The sequence below is a fragment of the Tachypleus tridentatus genome, chromosome 9 (assembly GCF_004210375.1).
Source record: "Tachypleus tridentatus isolate NWPU-2018 chromosome 9, ASM421037v1, whole genome shotgun sequence".
Taxonomy (NCBI): Eukaryota; Metazoa; Arthropoda; class Merostomata; order Xiphosura; family Limulidae; genus Tachypleus; species Tachypleus tridentatus.
The window spans coordinates 141,222,761-141,241,012 of NC_134833.1; the positions used below are offsets into that span (position 1 = coordinate 141,222,761).

The following is an 18,252-nucleotide window of genomic DNA, read 5'->3' on the forward strand; positions in this document are numbered from 1 at the left end:
TATTTACATTTAAAAAATAAAAAACAATTAAATTTAAAATGGATTGAAATTCCTCAGAATACGGAACTAAGTACAATGTACGTGTTCTCAGAGAAAACAAAAACACAACTATAGTTTTATATATGTATATAGTCATGACAACAGAAAAATATAAGCGAAAAAGCATGACCGACTTAACGAAAGGTTGAAGAGATATGATTAAAGCAGTGCAGATTCATTTATTTGTAAACAATAAAATAAATATAATATATTCCAGACTTATTTTATTGTGCGGTAGGAAAAAATAAGCGAATTTTTCGTTATTTAAGACTCCGTTATTATAACGTGCTAATCGGTGTATGTTGATAAAAAAAAACGTTTGTAAAAAGACCTTGATCTTATGCCATCATACTACGCGCCGTTTCTCCGCTTCCACCAATAAACATTCTCCTCACGTAACTTTTAGCCAATAACATTTTAGAAGGTTGACGTAATCATCTAGTAATATTCTGTAACAAGTGGACGTCCAGTAGAATCATGTTATATAGTTATTGTGTTTATACATTCGTTGTAGAAACACGTGACACGCACGCTGCTTTCAAATGTTCGTTGTTATAACAAAAGATTTACATAAAAGAAAGTCGCCAGTTTTATCTTAAGAGCAGTTTATTTTGTAGGTTTTTTTTAAATTTCAGTTAACTGAACAGGTTTCTAAGTGAGATCTTACGTACACAAGTTTCAATCAGTGCTAAAATCAAGGCGAAGGAAGAATTGAGACGATTTACGTTTCTTGGTGAGTATCTCTTTTTGCACTCGATCGATTTGTTTACCCTATCAAATACATAGGCCTAAAGAAAGCCAGAAACACTTTCCACTATCTGATATAAAGCTAACAAAATTATTTCTTGCACGTTTGCCAATATATCTTTTATACACGGATAACTATGTTTGTAAAACTAAATGGATAAATTAATATATTTATTCAAACGTACAGTGGTGTAATCGAGGTTACACGCAACCCCATCTTTTACTCGTAGTGTCCTGAATGAATCAAGGGTTAAGGCCAAGGCATGTAATTAGGAATTATATGAGGAAACTTTAGCGCAGTTCATAAGGCAGAATATTGATTGTTTTTCATTATTGTTTGGTTACAACTACACCACTGATGTCAGCAGTAAGTTTACTAAGATACAATATCAAGATCCGGGTGTTCAATAGATGATCGGCCTACTCTGTAGTTTTTGCGCTAAAACAAAGTTAAGCAGCATAAGTGTATATGTGCCATATAAACGGTCATATAATTTTACTGCTTAGAGGAGGGTCTCCCACAGTGTGGGGAGTGAGCGATCACGGTAAAATAAACAGTGCAATAATGTGAAATTTAGGGTTTTAGTGTATCTATATTAACGAAAATAATATGTAATCACTACAACATATATTTTATGACTTAACTCATATTTAAAAAGAGAGAGCGGTCCACGACAACCTTATTTATTAAAGGGGGCGCGGATGACCTACCGTTTGGGAAACGCTGGCTTAACGTTTTTGCAATATGTTTAATACACTGTATTTATATGAGTTTGTTAAAATACTTAGTTTTCTGGTGTTTTGTTACGGTTTTTTATTGTAGTGTATAATTTTATTTTCTTTATTTATCTATAATAAATAACTACAGCATGCAAATACTGTGATAATAACAGTATAAATAAACGTTCATTTATTAAGCACAACGCTGCACAAAGGGCCATCAATTTGTGTTTTTACCATCACTGTGTCCATCAAAGGTATCGAAACCTGGTTTTTAGCGTTATGAGCCCTCAAACTTACTGCCGAACCATTAAGGGCTTTTTCAGAAAGAAAATTGAAAATACTGATCCTGAGCCTAAAAAAAATAGAAAAATTAATTTTTCTTTCACATTGAAAATATTTATAATGTGAAACACTTTGTATGTATATATATATATACACAAAGTGCCTACAGTAGGCACACAAATGCACACATACCTTTTCCTTTTGGAAGTACTCATGGACAAAGTTTACAGTAGGAAATAGCGAAACATTGACGAAATGAAACAGTACATTACAGACACATTTACAGAACTTGATAGACAGACAGACGTGTGTCAAAAAGTTTGCAGTAGTGTGGAAGGTAGACTCTAGGATTGTGTGAACAGCAACTGGTTTCAGTTTGAACACCTTCGAGATTAACTTTCCCATAATTCCATGTCATGTGCAAAGTGCCGTTAAATATATTGTTAGTTATCATAGACTGTATATTTTTATTTTTATTTAATTACTTTAAATACGTTATCAATTATCAACTGTATACCTACTTTCGGAACAATCGAAAAATACATACCATAATTTATAATTACAAGTTATATAAAATTTACCTGATTTCAACTAAACCATTCAAGTAAAATATGTAGTTCTTGTAGTTTTCTAACTACAGTAAGTCTTAAGAAAACAAAAGATTTTGTAATGAGAATATAAAATAAATTGTTTGATTATGTAATGAAATCACTTATTTTTTAAAATGCTTTATACTATTATATTTTTATATGCGTTAAAATGTGTTCTTAAATTATCAAACTATTCTTTTTTAGAAGAAGGGGTGAATCATTACATTCTGTTAAATATTAATTTGTATACATATAGAAGTGGATTCAGAAAAGTAAACCCCTGGTTATATACGATATACGAAACTGAATATTGCATTTAATTAAAAAGTAGAAATACTGTTGAGTTTAAAATAAGATGAAACATTTTCGATTACACTGTCTAATCTTGTATTCCTGTTGTCTTCGTCAATTATCTATTGGCAGAACTGGGAGACTTTTTTCAGAAGATACTCAGTTTTTAATTATTAAAATAGATCAACTTATGAGCCTTGCTGTATACATGTCTTAATATATAATTTATGTGCCTTAACTTTTGTCTGCTTTCATTAAGATACAGTTCTGCATGGCCAAGTGGTTAAGGTACTTGACTCGTAATGTGAGGGTTGCGGGTTCGAATCCCCGTCACACCACACATGCTCGCCCTTTCATCCATGGGAGCGTTATAATGTTTCGACCAATCCCACTAATCGTTGGTAAAATAGTAACCCAAGAGTTGGCGGTGGGTGGTGATGACTAGCTGTCTTCCCTCTAGTCTTACACTGCTAAATTAGAGACGACTAGTGCCGATAGCCCTCATGTAGCTTTGCGCGAAATTCAAACCAAACCAAATCATTCATTAGGTTACTACCGGCTTCAAATCAGAACAATGTGAAAGAATTTTAGCTAGTGGGAAAGTGCTCATTTACTGTTATCTGTTTTCGTGTTCGGTGATTAATGACGGCATTAAAATAAGCAACATTTCATGTTTATGTGTATTTGTTAATTCAATATATATATTACTTATTTATTTCTATTTGTTACTTCAGCATAGTTTCATCTTCATGAGCTAATGCAATATACATTTCATGTTAATGGGTGCATATTTTAAGTTCTGTAACCAATCGATTTTATAATGCAATGTACTATAGAACTAGTGTTGTTTCTCGGTCTTTTCGTTCATCAGTCATTTAAATTATTATTTTAACAGTAGTTTTTAAACTTTCGTTTTATAGGTACATTATTCTATATATATATAATCACATGATGATGCACATTTATAAGTTTTACAACGTATATAACAACGCAATAATGACAAGTTCTTAATGTAGAGAATTTTTAATTTTATTATAAATAGGAGTATAAATTATTTTATGTTTACCTTTCCAGTTATGTTCAATAATGTTATCAAATATATTACATAACATATATATCATCATATCGGGAAAAATGTACGTGTTTCTTTAATAGTAGAGCCACCTCAGGCTATCTGCCGTGCCTACTGAAGAAAATCGAACCTCTGATTTTAGCGTTGTAAATCAATAGATTTGCCGCTGTCTTCGCGGGGGACTTTCGAGAAGAAACGTGTTAAAGTTTAAATTTAAACAATGCGCTACATCAAAATACATCAAAAAGTTAACTTAGCGACACCACACGGTTTTGAAGTTTATCCGTATATAAAAGACTGATGTGCTTACAAATGATAGTGGAGAAACTGTAAAACAAACACTAATTACAATTTTGGTGCTACGATAGGTTGCGTATCAGAATGTGAAAGTTAACTTTTCTACGGCTAAAAGGCTGATTTCTCTTCTTCTAAATGTATTACTGTAAACTCAGTTTCATTTAGTTTGGCACAGTCACTGCATCTATAATACTGACTGATGAATCGTTAGAAAGAACACTTCTTTTTATATGTCATCGGAAAGTTATACATCTAATCAGTTATCCGATTCTGTTTTAACACAAGTCTCCAAAAGCCGTGTTATAAACTAAGTTTTCCCGTTGCGGTATATTGGTTTCAAACCACCATTATAGGCCTAGCTTTCAACGTTATTGGGTGGATCTGATGTTATAGCGTATACAATATGTGTTTGCTACGAGTTTCTTTATGTCTCAAGATTTTAGCCTTACTGAAATAAAACTGATAAAACAGTTCTGTCGATCTATCAAGATACTCACGTGACTACACTTGCACTACATGGTAGAAGTGTCATCTGTCTCACTGTATGTGTTTGGACCGGACTCCTATGTCACTCTCTGGGGTGGTCTTAGCCGTCTGTGTGTCCGTTTCTCTCGCTTTTATTTTTGCCCGATCTTAACAAATGTTAGCTTAAGCCAGTGGTTCCCAACCAGGGGTGCTTGGGGATGCGAGATAGCGTTCCAGGGGGTGCAAGATAACATTTGTTTTGGTCACCTTCACCTTTATTCTTAAATAAATAATTACTGTGAGGGGTGCGAGAACATATTAAAATTTTTAGGGGTGCGGGGCATAAAAAAAGGTTGGGAACCACTGGCTTAAACTCTTAGGATCTCTGTGGAAATGACATAGTTGTATCTGTCAGTTACCGATGTTCCGTATGTCTTCCCCTTTCACTGAACAGATACGCAAGCTTTAGAATGTTAACTTTCATTATATATTGACATTAAAAATTGAATTTAAAAACAAAGATTTAGTTGTAGTTAAGATTTTAATATTGCGAGCTTCCATTCCATAGGCTAGAAGAAACACGTTGTAGTCAAGATTTTAATATCGCAAGCCTCCATTCCATAGGCTAGAAGAAACACGTTGTAGTTAAGATTTTAATATTGCAAGCCTCCATTCCATAGGCTAGAAGAAACACGTTGTAGTCAAGATTTTAATATTGCAAGCCTCCATTCCATAGGCTAGAAGAAACACGTTGTAGTTAAGATTTTAATATTGCGAGCTTCCATTCCATAGGCTAGAAGAAACACGTTGTAGTTAAGATTTTAATATTGCAAGCTTCCATTCCATAGGCTAGAAGAAACACGTTGTAGTTAAGATTTTAATATTGCAAGCCTCCATTCCATAGGCTAGAAGAAACACGTTGTAGTCAAGATTTTAATATTGCAAGCCTCCATTCCATAGGCTAGAAGAAACACGTTGTAGTTAAGATTTTAATATTGCAAGCCTCCATTCCATAGGCTAGAAGAAACACGTTGTAGTTAAGAGTTTAATATTGCAAGCCTCCATTTCATAAGCTAAGCCTCTCCGTTTCACTATAATGTTTTCTCCTTTCAATGATATCTTTTTGTAACACACATTTCAGGCTAGTGTGACAAATTCTTATTTAGAGAGGGATTTATCTAAAGTATCAATAATAATATTCATAGATAAAATGTAACAATAACCTAGGCTGAGGCTTCGTCTAAAACTTTTAAACTTTCTTGTCGTTGTGAGCGCCATCTACTTTCTTAAGCGTGTTGTTTTGATTAGTTATTAGTCGAAACAATCAATTTGGCTGTAGTAAAATTTTCGAGAAGTTTGGTAAAACTTTGGTTACCATACTGCTCTATAGCTGCTTTCAAAGGCTTTTCAAGTCACCCAAGCAAGAGAAACACGTACCGGCTAGTGTTTGTGGCACGCTCGTGCGGTATACCTAAACACTGTGGCACTAATTATCTCAGATTACAGGCGGTCTGTGTTAAGTAAATAATCTGTAATATTTTTTTCACGAAAGAAAATATTTCTGTAAAATGTCCAAAGTTTTTGTGAATATATATAATCAGAATTAGGATGACATCAAAAATATTTCAAGAGAACTTGTTTATCTAATTTTCTTAATAGTAGAATCGTGCAATGATAAAATAGTTGGAAAAAATGACAAAGTTTAATTGTGTTAAATATGTGAAAATCCAAGACGTCTGTGTCTTCTTGTAGCAAAGCCACATTCGACCACTTGCTGTGTCAACCAAAGGAATCGAACCCTTGATTTTTAGTAATTCCGAAGACTCACCGCTCTCCCATTTGGTGACGAACGTAACTTATATCAACTTATATTACTTAAATATGTACAGCTTCTTGATGTAGCGTGTATGTATTCCGTTATACACGTACAGGTATTAAGTTAAATGTATTCCACGTCTTGAGGATAGATAAACTTTCACATACATTTAAACATAAGACGACCAAACAAATAAAATAAAATCCTTGCGTACGATCTTTCAACAATCAAACACCTCAAACATTGGAAACATTTGACAAGACGTACTTAAGAAATACACACGTTTAACGCATGTTTTTAATTAGTTGTGAGAGATATTCTAAATCTTTTCGTTTCACTATCCAAAAGTCCAAGCTACAGGAGACACCATCTCCCTCTCACGTATGTATGTTTATTTCTATAACCCTGAAGCGCCACGGTTTATGTTTTTCCAATGTGGTTTACACACGTTTTTCGATCCCGCGTGTTTATTATTATTATGCCTTTTCAAAAGTTACGAACAGGGGCATATTACCGACCCTACGTTGAGGTCCAGAAAGAGAAGGGTTCATGTAAAAACAAACTGTGCAGGGTGACGTGTCTAATTTTACATAGTTTATAAAGTACATTAACTTACTGGTACTATTTGTGTAGTTCAAAAATTAAACAAATTACATTGTGGAAAATTGTTGATTTATAGCCTTACATCTATTATTTCCCGCCTTAGTAACATATAAATATTCTTCGTGGGACAACGGTAAGTTTACGAACTTACAACGGTAAAATCCGGTATTCGATTCCTCGCAATGGATTTGTTCTAAAAGCAGACAAACACACACATATATATATATATATACATACAAGTATCTATATGACCATGTAATTATATCAACTGAAACTAATTCACAGAATAATAATTTTAAAAGAGTAATATAATTATTCTATTACAACTTACAGCTTTCACAGTAAATACGCAAGAATGATCGAAACGTCCTACTTGTTTTAAACAATAATATATCTTGTTGCAAAAGCTGTAAGTTGTAATAGAATAATACCTTAGTATCAAGTACCTTCAAAACGAAACTATTAGTGTAATTACTTGTTTATCACATATCCACCTTTCATCGATGCAGCGCTACAAGACGTTCACGAGAAACTGGGCGCCTAATTAAGCCGAATTTAAATATTGTTTGAAAGAAATCGCAATTTATTTTTTATATTAATCTCCGACGAAGCGGGAATTTTTCCCATGTGCCGGCAACCCCATCATCCTCTGGTTACAAAACATTTCACAGCCCTTCTTATATTGGTCAACACTTCAAAATTTGACTGCTCCTGGCGAAGTTGCTTGCATTATAGGTCCGTAGGAAAAACAAACAAAATTAAAACGTGTTAAAAAGGTAAATAAGTTCTTAATCATCTTCTTTCTTTATCGGTTCAAGTGGGTTTTAAGTTGCAAGAGTGTACAGCTGTATGTCAGTTACATGGTGGCCTACAACAAACTGTGGGATCAGATGAGGCTTAATAGCTAACATACCACGAGAGGACCTCAATTCCCAGGATTTACTTGTTGGAATTCTGTGCTGAAAAAAAATATCGTACTTTGGGATCGTGGATGTGTTGTAAGAGTGACAGTGAAATCCAACTACCCAAAGAGGCAAGAGAAGTGTAAGTGTTTATTTGTTTGTTTTTTTAATTTTCGCAAAACTACGCGAAGGCTATCTGTGCTAGCCATCCCTAATTTAGCAGTGATTGACTGCACGGAAGGCAGCTAATCACCACCACCCACCACCAGCTCTTAGGCTACTATTTTACCAACGAGTAACGGGATCGACCGTAACTTATAACTCCTCTCATGATTGAGACGATAAACATGTTTGGCTGGAAGGGAGGTTCGAATCTGCGACCCTCAGATTGCTAGTCGAGCGCCCTAACCGTCTGGCCATGCTAGACCATCGTAAGAGTGTTAACTAGATGCCTTCTCTTGTCGTTTATCATTTAAATTTATGGATGGCTATCTGTAAATAATTCTTCTTTAATTATTTGCTTGAAATAATTAGTGAACAAGAAAGCTGCAATGTTATATACTCTATTGAGCCCACTGGAAACTCGTACGGTAAGTCAATTAGTAATAATATATTTACAATTATTTTCATTCTTTTGGAGAACGTTCATTGCGCCACCTGTACTCTTACCGATATTTTTTCGTTACGTAAAAAAAAAGTGTAATATTTAAACTGCGGGCGAGGAAATTAATAAACATCATCAAATCACATTTGCTAAAAACGCATTATAAACTTTATTTTACCAGAATAATACCGAATTATATCCGTTAGGAACATTAGCCTGTAATTTGATTGGTATATTCAATAAAACACGAGTATCCAAGACCCTATGAATTAAACAACCAACGATGAAAAAATATATTATGTGAAAGTGTGAAATATGTTGAATTACATAAAAAACTAACATGTAACAGATATATACATGAACAGAGTGTGTATTCAGTTTTAATCACTACAGTTTACTATGTTTGACTCGATATCAGAGATGCTGATTGTATATGTGTGTCATATATATGTATATATATGACGTATCAACATACTGTGTTTCCTTCTTAACTTCTACAGTGTGTTGTGTTCTTGCTTTACGTAAGCCATCAATACTAAATCAGTATTCCTATTTTCATATTTAAAATATATAAACGGACAAAAATAAAACAATTTTTATTCAATGAGTGTATATCTTACAACAGACCATTCTAGTTTTTAAATCGTTTAGAAAAATTTCGTAAAATGTTATTTTGTAACAATATGCTAAAAGTAATAACAATATGAGTGTTGTAACAATGTGCTATAAAGATAGTAACAATATGAGTGTTGTAACAATGTGCTAGAGGTGGTTACAATATGAGTGATATAACAATATGCTAGAGATAGTAACAATATGAGTTATGCAACAATGTGCTAGAGATAGTAACAATATAAGTGTTGTAACAATGTGCTAGAGATGGTAACAATATGAGTGTTGTAACAATGTGCTACAGGTAGTAACAATATGAGTGTTGTAACAATGACTTGAGGTGGTAACAATATGAGTGTTGAAACAATGTTCTATAGGTGGTTACAATATGAGTGTTGTAACAATGTGTTAAAGGTAGTAACAATATGAGTGATATAACAATATGCTAGAGATAGTAACAGTATGAGTTATGCAACAATGTGCTAGAGATAGTAAGAATATTAATGTTGTAACAATGTGCTAGAGATAGTAAGAATATTAATGTTGTAACAATGTGCTAGAGGTAGTAACAATAATGAGTGCTGTAACAACATACTAGCGATGGTAACAATGTGAGTGATGTAACACTGTGCTAGAGGTAGTAACAAAAATGAGTGTTGTAAGAGTGTGCTAGAGATAGTAACAATAATGAATGTTGTGACAATGTGCTAGAGGTAGTAGCAATACGAGTGATGTAACAATGTGCAAGAGGTTGTAAGAATATGAGTGATGTAACAATGTGCCAGAAATTGTATCAATAATAAGTGTTGTAACAGTGTGCTATAAAGATAGTAACAATAATGAGTGTTGTAACAGTGTGCTATAAAGATAGTAACAATAATAAGTGTTGTAACAGTGTGCTATAAATATAGTAACAATAATGAGTGTTGTAACAGTGTGCTATAAAGATAGTAACAATAATGAGTGTTGTAACAGTGTGCTAGAGACGTAGTAACTTTCTGTGTCGTTGTCCCAGAGAACAAGGTATCAGAATTTTGTCAGTCTATGTGTTTCTTTTTTCATTATCATATTACAAGTATCCATAATGCCCATAGATACACAATATTCAGTCTTAATATTAAAAACAGGATTACATGAATGTGGAAAGTCGCACCACTTCTGCAGAAAGGTGACCCACCCAACTTTGGAATAAGGGTCGCTTACCGGTCGTCCCGCACCTTTTAACCCCAAACTCCCTCCAGTATCAGTGCTAGCAATTTATAAAGACCTGTTTTCTGTAGTATGTAATTAATTTGGAGGCAATTATCCAAATTGTGTAGTGTAAATTGTTACGGATTGTCGCCACATTAATCATGTGGAAGAAATTCTTTCTATTCTGCTATAGAAAGTTATATAACATTGTAAGTTTGCTAATCATACTGTAAGTGTTGCCCTTGGTTACATTTTCTTATTATGTTGGAAACTAATCAAGTGTTGAGAATGCACAACGATAGAATGCATCTGTGCTTATTTACACATTGTTTCTGTTAAAGTAAGCTGGTTGCTCATTATGATGAGAAATCCACTTGAAGTAAAAATGTATTCTCAGAATGACTGGTACAGGTATTACAACTTTAATTAAAATTAAAGTTTTAATACCCATACCAGTTGTCTTAAGTTGGTTGTGATTACGTACCGGTGTGCGTAGCCGAGGATTTGTGGCTCGTGTCGCGTTACCGCGAGAACCGCGCTCCACGCTTTGATAACGTGTCAGAACCCTCTAGTCGATGAAACAAGAACATTCAAAGAACTGATGGTGGATGCTGCTGACACGGCTCGTGCCCTGTAGTTTACAAATATGAGAATATTTTCCTCGTCTATAGCTTTGTGTGGAATTCTGAAAGAAAATTAAAGAACATGCGCACTTAAAGAACAATTTACATACGTTGTTGTTGTGTTTCCAACAGATTATTACATGTTAACAATGTGTAAAAACTGCAACACTTTTAAAACCTGCTATCTCATCATGAATGTTGCAGCAATAAATAGATGTGAATAAGAGGTGTAGTTAATTATAAACAGTCCTTGAAAATATATGTATGATATAGCATGAAAGGATAAATTCGTGTGAATACATTTTCCCATTTTAATGTCGTGATTCTGCAAAGGGTTTGGTTTCGTTTTGAATTTCGCACAAAGCTACACAAGGCTTATCTTAGCAGTCCCTAATTTAGCAGCATAAGACTAGAGGGAAGGCAGCTAGTCATCCCCACCCACTGCCAACTCTTGGACTACTCTTTTACCAACGAATAGTGGAATTGCCCGTAACATTATAATGTCCCCACGACTGAAAGGGCGAACATGTTTGATGTGACAAGGATTCGAATCCCCGACCCTCAAATTACGAGCTGAACGCCCTAAACACCAGGCGATATCGGGCCTCTGCAGTTGGGACAACTTGATCATCTGTTAATGTTTTTGAAGTATTTGAAATATAATAGTAATAAGTTACGTAAGTAAGTGCTGGATAAGTTCCTTTTACCAGGTTATGTTTGATTTAAAGGTAAACTTTGTTGTGTAGTCCATTCAAGCAAATATTTGATATGGCGCTAAGTACTATATAAGTTCCTATAGCTACGCTGCATTTTGTATAAATGTAACTTTTGTTTTAGTCCATTGAAGCAAATATTTGATTTGACCTTACGTACTCTGTAAATTTCTAAATACATGCTATGTTTCGTATAAGGACAAATTTTGTTGTCTAATCTATTCAAAAAAGTATTTGATTTGCCGCTATGTAAGAATTCGTTGTCGAGAGTGTGACTTAACTATCTCCAGTGATATAACAAATTTTATACTATTCTAAGTGGCATCCCAAAGGGATTCACCTCGTCATGTGTTTGTAACTAATTTATTATAACCTATAGAAAAACGGTTTGTTTTGTTTTTGTTTTGAATTTCGTGCAAAGCTACAAGAGGGCTATCAGCGCTAGCTGTCCCTAATTTAGCAGTGTAAGACTAGAGGAAAGGCAGCTAGTCATCACCACCCACCGCTAACTCTTGGTCTACTCGTTTACCAACTAAAAATGGGATTAATCTTAACAATATAGCGCCCCCAAAGCTGAAAGGGCGAGAATGTTTGGTGTGACAAGGATTCGAACCCGCGATCCTCAGATAAAACAAAAACATAGTGTTATCCGTATTGAATTGCCCCCCGCTAGTACAGCGGTATGTCTACGGATTTACAACGCTAAAATCAGGGGTTCGATTCCCCTTGGTAGGCTTAGCAGATAGCCCCGTGTGGCTTTGCTATAAGAAAACACACATTTATTCAATTCAATAATATTGAGTGCTTGAGTTCGTCGTCGAAAAATTTGAAAAGTGAATAATACATAAGATTAAAATTGTTTAACTCGGACAGATTAAATGACCTATTATCTTGCAGCGTAACCTATGAAAGTGTTTTTATAAAAATTGACTTTTTGTCCTATTTTAATTTATTGTTATAAAACAAAAATGAATAACGTTGCATTTACTATCAAAATAATCACTATATATGTATATGTATACATTATGGAATGAACTTTGTCTCAATATTATTTCGGTTTGAAAAGCAACTTCAATTCATCCTCTTTCAAACCACGCGCAAAAGTAGTAATAAAAATACCTATGAAACGTCCCACGCAATTTAATTTAAATTGCTATTGGTATTTTGTTACTACTTAAATTATAGCAATCAATCTGTTGGGAAGGTGAGTTCGTGACTTTAAATTTCAACTATAACCTCACCTTTGCCCTTTTGGTCTGTTTGCTTTCAAAACACTAAGAAAAATGGGTTTACGCCGACAAGAGTGACAGGGAAGTCAGTTGAGCCTCATTGCTACGTAATATTATCTCTAAATTCTGATTTTTTTTTTAATAACATGACATTTGACACCTGCTTTCCTTCATCTTTTTTAACTTCTTTTTAACCGACCATTTTGTGGATTGCGCTGCGCATAGTTACCCTGACAACAAGTAAACTAAACACCACTACCTTGACAACAAACAAACTGAACAGGACTTCCATAACAACAAATAAGCTTAAGACAGCTACCATAACAACAGTTAGTCTTGAAATAGCTACCATAACAACAGTTAGTCTTGAAATAGCTACCATAACAACAGTTGCACTTAAAGCAGCTAACTTGTTTTAACAACAACTAAACGTAAATTTTTGTAAGCTTAATATCGCGACATTAACAGCAGTTAAACATAGGATGGTAACTCGGATGGAGTAGATTGGTGCGGTTATAATTGTTCTGTCCTCTTCCTTTGTTATTTTATATAAATATTTGTTAGTTTGAGTAAATTTATTCATCTTAATTACCGTAAAGGTAAACAGTATTATACGTTCGAGTTCATTGCTTTGTTTGGATTAAAAGATTAGCAAAACTTATAAAAAAGTATCGCTGATCCACATTCCAGAATGTTGGATTACAAGTCGAATTCAACACTTACGCAGACAGTTTGAGTAACAGCGAATTACGAAAATTAATCTGAAACCAGTAGTAATCTCATGCAAGCGCCTTGCCTTAAATCTGGTCTCTTACGTTAGACCAGATGACGTTGAGTCACAAACCTCTACTCTGTAATACTTTGTGAGTCACACGTCACTAAGCTATATAGTTCTATTTGAATATTTAAAAACTTGTAACTACTGTAATATAACTTTAAGTATCACTTTTTATCTTTCTAATATCAATGCTTAACCCCCTCCAATACTTAAAGATCAATTTGTTTTTGTTCTTTGTTGTTGTTTTTTTTGTATTGTGTTTCGATCTCTGAGCTGGGCATTGCGCAGGCAGCCCGTTCTGCAACTTTATACTTAAAAAACAAAGAGCAAAAAGGTTTTAAAAAGGTTGATACTTCATTTCTTACTCCTTACAAGACAACAGAAGGTCAAAGGTAAGTTAAGGGAACACAATACTTAAATCCAGGGTTCGATCCCCAGGTTGAAAAGAATAAAAATAACGCATTGTTAGCTTTCCACTAAAACAGAAACAATGATTCATTATAAAGTCAAATATTTTGTTATTAAATTTTGAGTGATTATTTGACATAACACAAACCACGTGAAAGCTGTTTTATCGAATCATTTCTTGAAGAAAAATTATATTTTACAAACAGTTATTAGGGTTTCATTCCAAATTATTGAATTGTTTGTTGTATAGTGACTGTCTCATCATAAATTGAATGTTGTAAATAAGGAAGTTCTACTACTAGCATGTGAAGATGACTTTACAACTTCGTGACGTATCACATATTTCTTAGTCATTCTGGAACAGTTTAAATACAGAAATCTTCCTCATTCCAACCTTTAATGACATCTAACTTTTAAGCACTGTTTTTACTTTTTTTAAAGAAGCTCCATGGAAATTTTCCGTAGCTTACCGTTTTTATAAAGAAATAATTTACCACGCAGATTCACGTAGAGGTGTCAAACAGTTTCTGATATGTATATCTGTCTTTTACCTTTATGGGAACTACTGGAACTTTCGCAAATAACATAAGAAAAACGATATAATTCTAGTAAATAACGGACAATATCGTGCGTTACCTCAACCTCATAGTGACTTAATTTTTTTACCTTTTATATACGAATTTCAATATACCTTTTAAAAATAAAAGACCATTGTACTTAGTGCTAGTGGCACTGTTGATTTTACACAGAAGTTTTTGCTGTGTGTTTCAATATAAAAAGAAAAATGCATGAGATAAAATATAGTTTATGTGTGTGTAATGCTTATCTATCATGACGACAGTAGTGGTTCATAATAGGGATCGCCCATACATTCTTCATTATTATTATTTAACATTGTTCCGCCAACCTACAGCAAGAATTGTAACTAAACCTGGCAGTATTATTAAATGCATCGTAGTATAAGGTAGTTTTAAGTTTATTTATTTACCTAGAAAATACCATCGGCTGTATAACAATTGATATCCATTGTTTTAATGTAGTCTATGGTTTATATGGAGCCTCATAATTTAATGTAAATGCTCACGTATGTAGATGTGTACAGGCCGTGAATGTCATTTAATGTTTATATGAGAGGCACAACATATGTACCATAACTATTAACTTATTGTTACAACTGACAGGATAATAATTGTTGTTTTACCGTTGAGTGATCGATTTCGGACATGATACATAAGCGTCTAAAACATTACACAAACGTCTAGGCTGTCTCCCACAACACAAACCTTTAAGCTATAGTTTAAAGTAAAGTACCGATTACAGTTTCAAGCATCGGATCGGCAACCACTATGATGGCTGATGGTAAGTGTCGAATTATAGCCGTCCTTGAAGCTTTCTATAAGGATTGTCAAAAAGCGTGCAGGAGGGGACGAAAACGATGGCAATTATAAGCAAACGTGAAACAGAGATGTTGTAGGTGTACGTTGTATTCAGAAAATATTCAGTTTTTGATAAAGTTTACAGCTGTGATGGTCCAACAGAGTTCAAGGTCGTAAAAGTGTCATGACCCAAACTCAATCAGAAATGGAGAGGGAAAAATCATAGTACCATAACCAGCTAGTGATTGTTAATTAACACGTTTTCGGCTCTCTAGAGTGTGCAGAATGTCGATGCAAGAGGAGAAATACAGCTGCTGTAACCGTAACTGACCTTACAATGACCAGTGAAAACGAGGAAGGAGGGAAATAGAACACCAATAAGAAACGTTAAAAATGCTTATTTGTACATATATCCTATTATATTATGACACAGTGACTCATATTTGGATTGAATATGTATGCATACGTCTATGCAACTGGAATAATTCACATTACTATCTATATATAAAAGTTTCGAAACTATAACACCAACACATGTGTGTATATATATATAGGAAGATGGACATAGATATACATACTAGCCAAAATGTGTAGTAACGTATGGTGTAATCTTCCTATTAGTGACATACGTTTCTAAGATGAAAATGGGAGGATAAGTCTTAGTGATGTCTTGTGTCAAATCAGTGAATTGGATATTATTATCTCTAACAATATGCTTCAACACGATTTTGACTGAGTTTGATTTTGTGTGGAATAGCTGAACATTCATTTGAGTTCCAACATTTTGTAACATATGCTACCCAGTTGTTCTTAGATAATGAATTTATTTTAAAGTTTATTCATAAGTTAGTAATAGTGGAATCTATTTCGTCTGGTACTATTTGTTATAAACTGGGAAAATCGAACACAGTATCATCTTGGTTAGTCCTTCTTTACATTTCATACTGTTTGTTACAATGTTACGATCAATCCCATTATTCGTTGGTAAAAGAGTAGCCCAAGAGTTGGCGGTGGGTGATGATGACTAGCTGCCTTCCCTCTAGTCTTACACTGCTAAATTAGGGACGGCTAGCGCAGATAGCCCTCGTGTATCTTTGCGTGAAATTCAAAAACAAACAAACAATCCTTTATAAACAGTAATTAACGGTTAGTCACAGTTTGTATACATTCGGAATATTACATTTCTCTCTTCTCCACACTATAAAATGAAGCACCAATTCTACAAACGAATTTATTCAACCAGATAAAGTTTTGCACTCTCAGTAGTAAACGTGTCCTTACATGCATCGCTAAAATATCGTAGACTGTACCGTCTTGCCGCTTGCATCGGACCGTAGTGTGGGAGGCGGAAGTGTGGGCTCCACTTTTATTCCACGAGGCCTACATTCAAGGCTTTGCGCGATACGCTTCTTGGCGACGACCAGTCGGCTCTCAGCGTGGGGGGATGATGTAGGAGACAAGCTGTCTGTCGTACTATTTTTTCAGTAAAAAACAGCTGTGGTTTGATGTTATGGAAGACAAAAAATTTACAGCAGGAATTCTGAGAACTCTTGAGGGAAAGCAAAGGAGAACATATGATAATATGACAAGCATATTACTTCTGCAATATCAAATATTGATGAGGCTTTTCACCAAATACCAAGACACGTTTTCCACTGTGAGGAATAATTAACCCTAAGTCGCCACTGAAAAATCTGGTGAATTAAAACTTAACGTCTATTCCACCAACCCCATTTTTATCTTAGAAACGTATATCTCGAATAGGAAGTTTTAGTAAATACTATTCTCGTTAACAATGTGTTTAACACTATTTTGACTTAAGTTTGATTTTCTGTGGAAAGGCTGATAGCAGTAATTTTAGTTCCAACATTTTGTAACATAAGCTACCCAGTTGTTCTTAGATAATGAATTTATTTTAGAGTTTGTACGTGTTAGTAACAGTGCCATCATGGTTAAGCTATCCTTACACTTGATACTGTTTGTTATAAACTGCGAAAATCGAACGCAGTGCCATCTTGGTTAGGCTTTCCTTACATTTCATACTGTTTGTTATAAACTGTGAAAATCGAACGCAGTTCCATTTTGGTTAAGCTATCCTTACATTTCATACTGTTTGTTATAAACTGAAAATCGAACGCAGTTCCATCTTGGTTAAGCTATCCTTACACCTGATTCTGTTTGCTATAAACTGTGAAAAACCATCTTAGCATTGCTAAATCCCTTACTTATTTTACATAGAATTTGAGGAAATGTACCTAATTTTTAGGTATGTTATTCATTTTTACCTAAACATCTGATTTGTAAATGACTTAAATAAAAGACTGATAATAATTATATTTCACTTCCTTAACGTGATTCGCACTCTAACAGTTGTTGATTGTGAAATATTATGATATATATATTATACAATTTTGCTTAAACAATTACAATGTCTGTCGTATCTCGGTTGGCCCGCTGAGTCCTTGAATTGGGCAAAAGGTCGTGTCGGCACTAGATATAGCGGATGTTGTATGATTAATATACTATAATAAGCTCTCCTTTGCTTCTGCTCATTGGGTTCTTAGAATTCATAACAAGACGTATTACTACCACAAATTAACGTCAGAATGTTAAGTAAAGGAAACTTGGAATCAATGGTTTTGTCCAAGATTTCTCCGTCGATGAGTTGCTTGAAAAAAAAAAAAAAACACAAAAGTCAGAGTGTAGCATACAATACGCAAGTAACGTATTATGTTGGAAATTAGAAGTTTTAATTTGTTCAAACCGTTGTAGTAGTTCGCAGAAATACTTTACAGACAACTTTACGTCATAAGACCACCTGTCTGTTTACTCCTTCCCTGTCTTTCATCCGGTACACGTGATCCTTCCTGAGACATCTGGCAGCCCTCAAC

The 18,252-nt window shown here is 34.2% G+C and overlaps 1 protein-coding gene across 2 annotated transcripts in view; it reads left to right on the forward strand.

Moving 5' to 3' along the window:
• The first annotated feature begins 514 nt into the window (after positions 1–514).
• LOC143226534 (uncharacterized) overlaps positions 515–18,252 on the forward strand; it is a 90,869-nt gene continuing 73,131 nt past the window's right edge. For both annotated transcript variants that reach the window (XM_076457612.1, XM_076457611.1), the window contains exon 1: positions 515–772. The gene's annotated coding sequence lies outside the window, so the exon portion shown is untranslated. The remainder of the gene's footprint in view (positions 773–18,252) is intronic.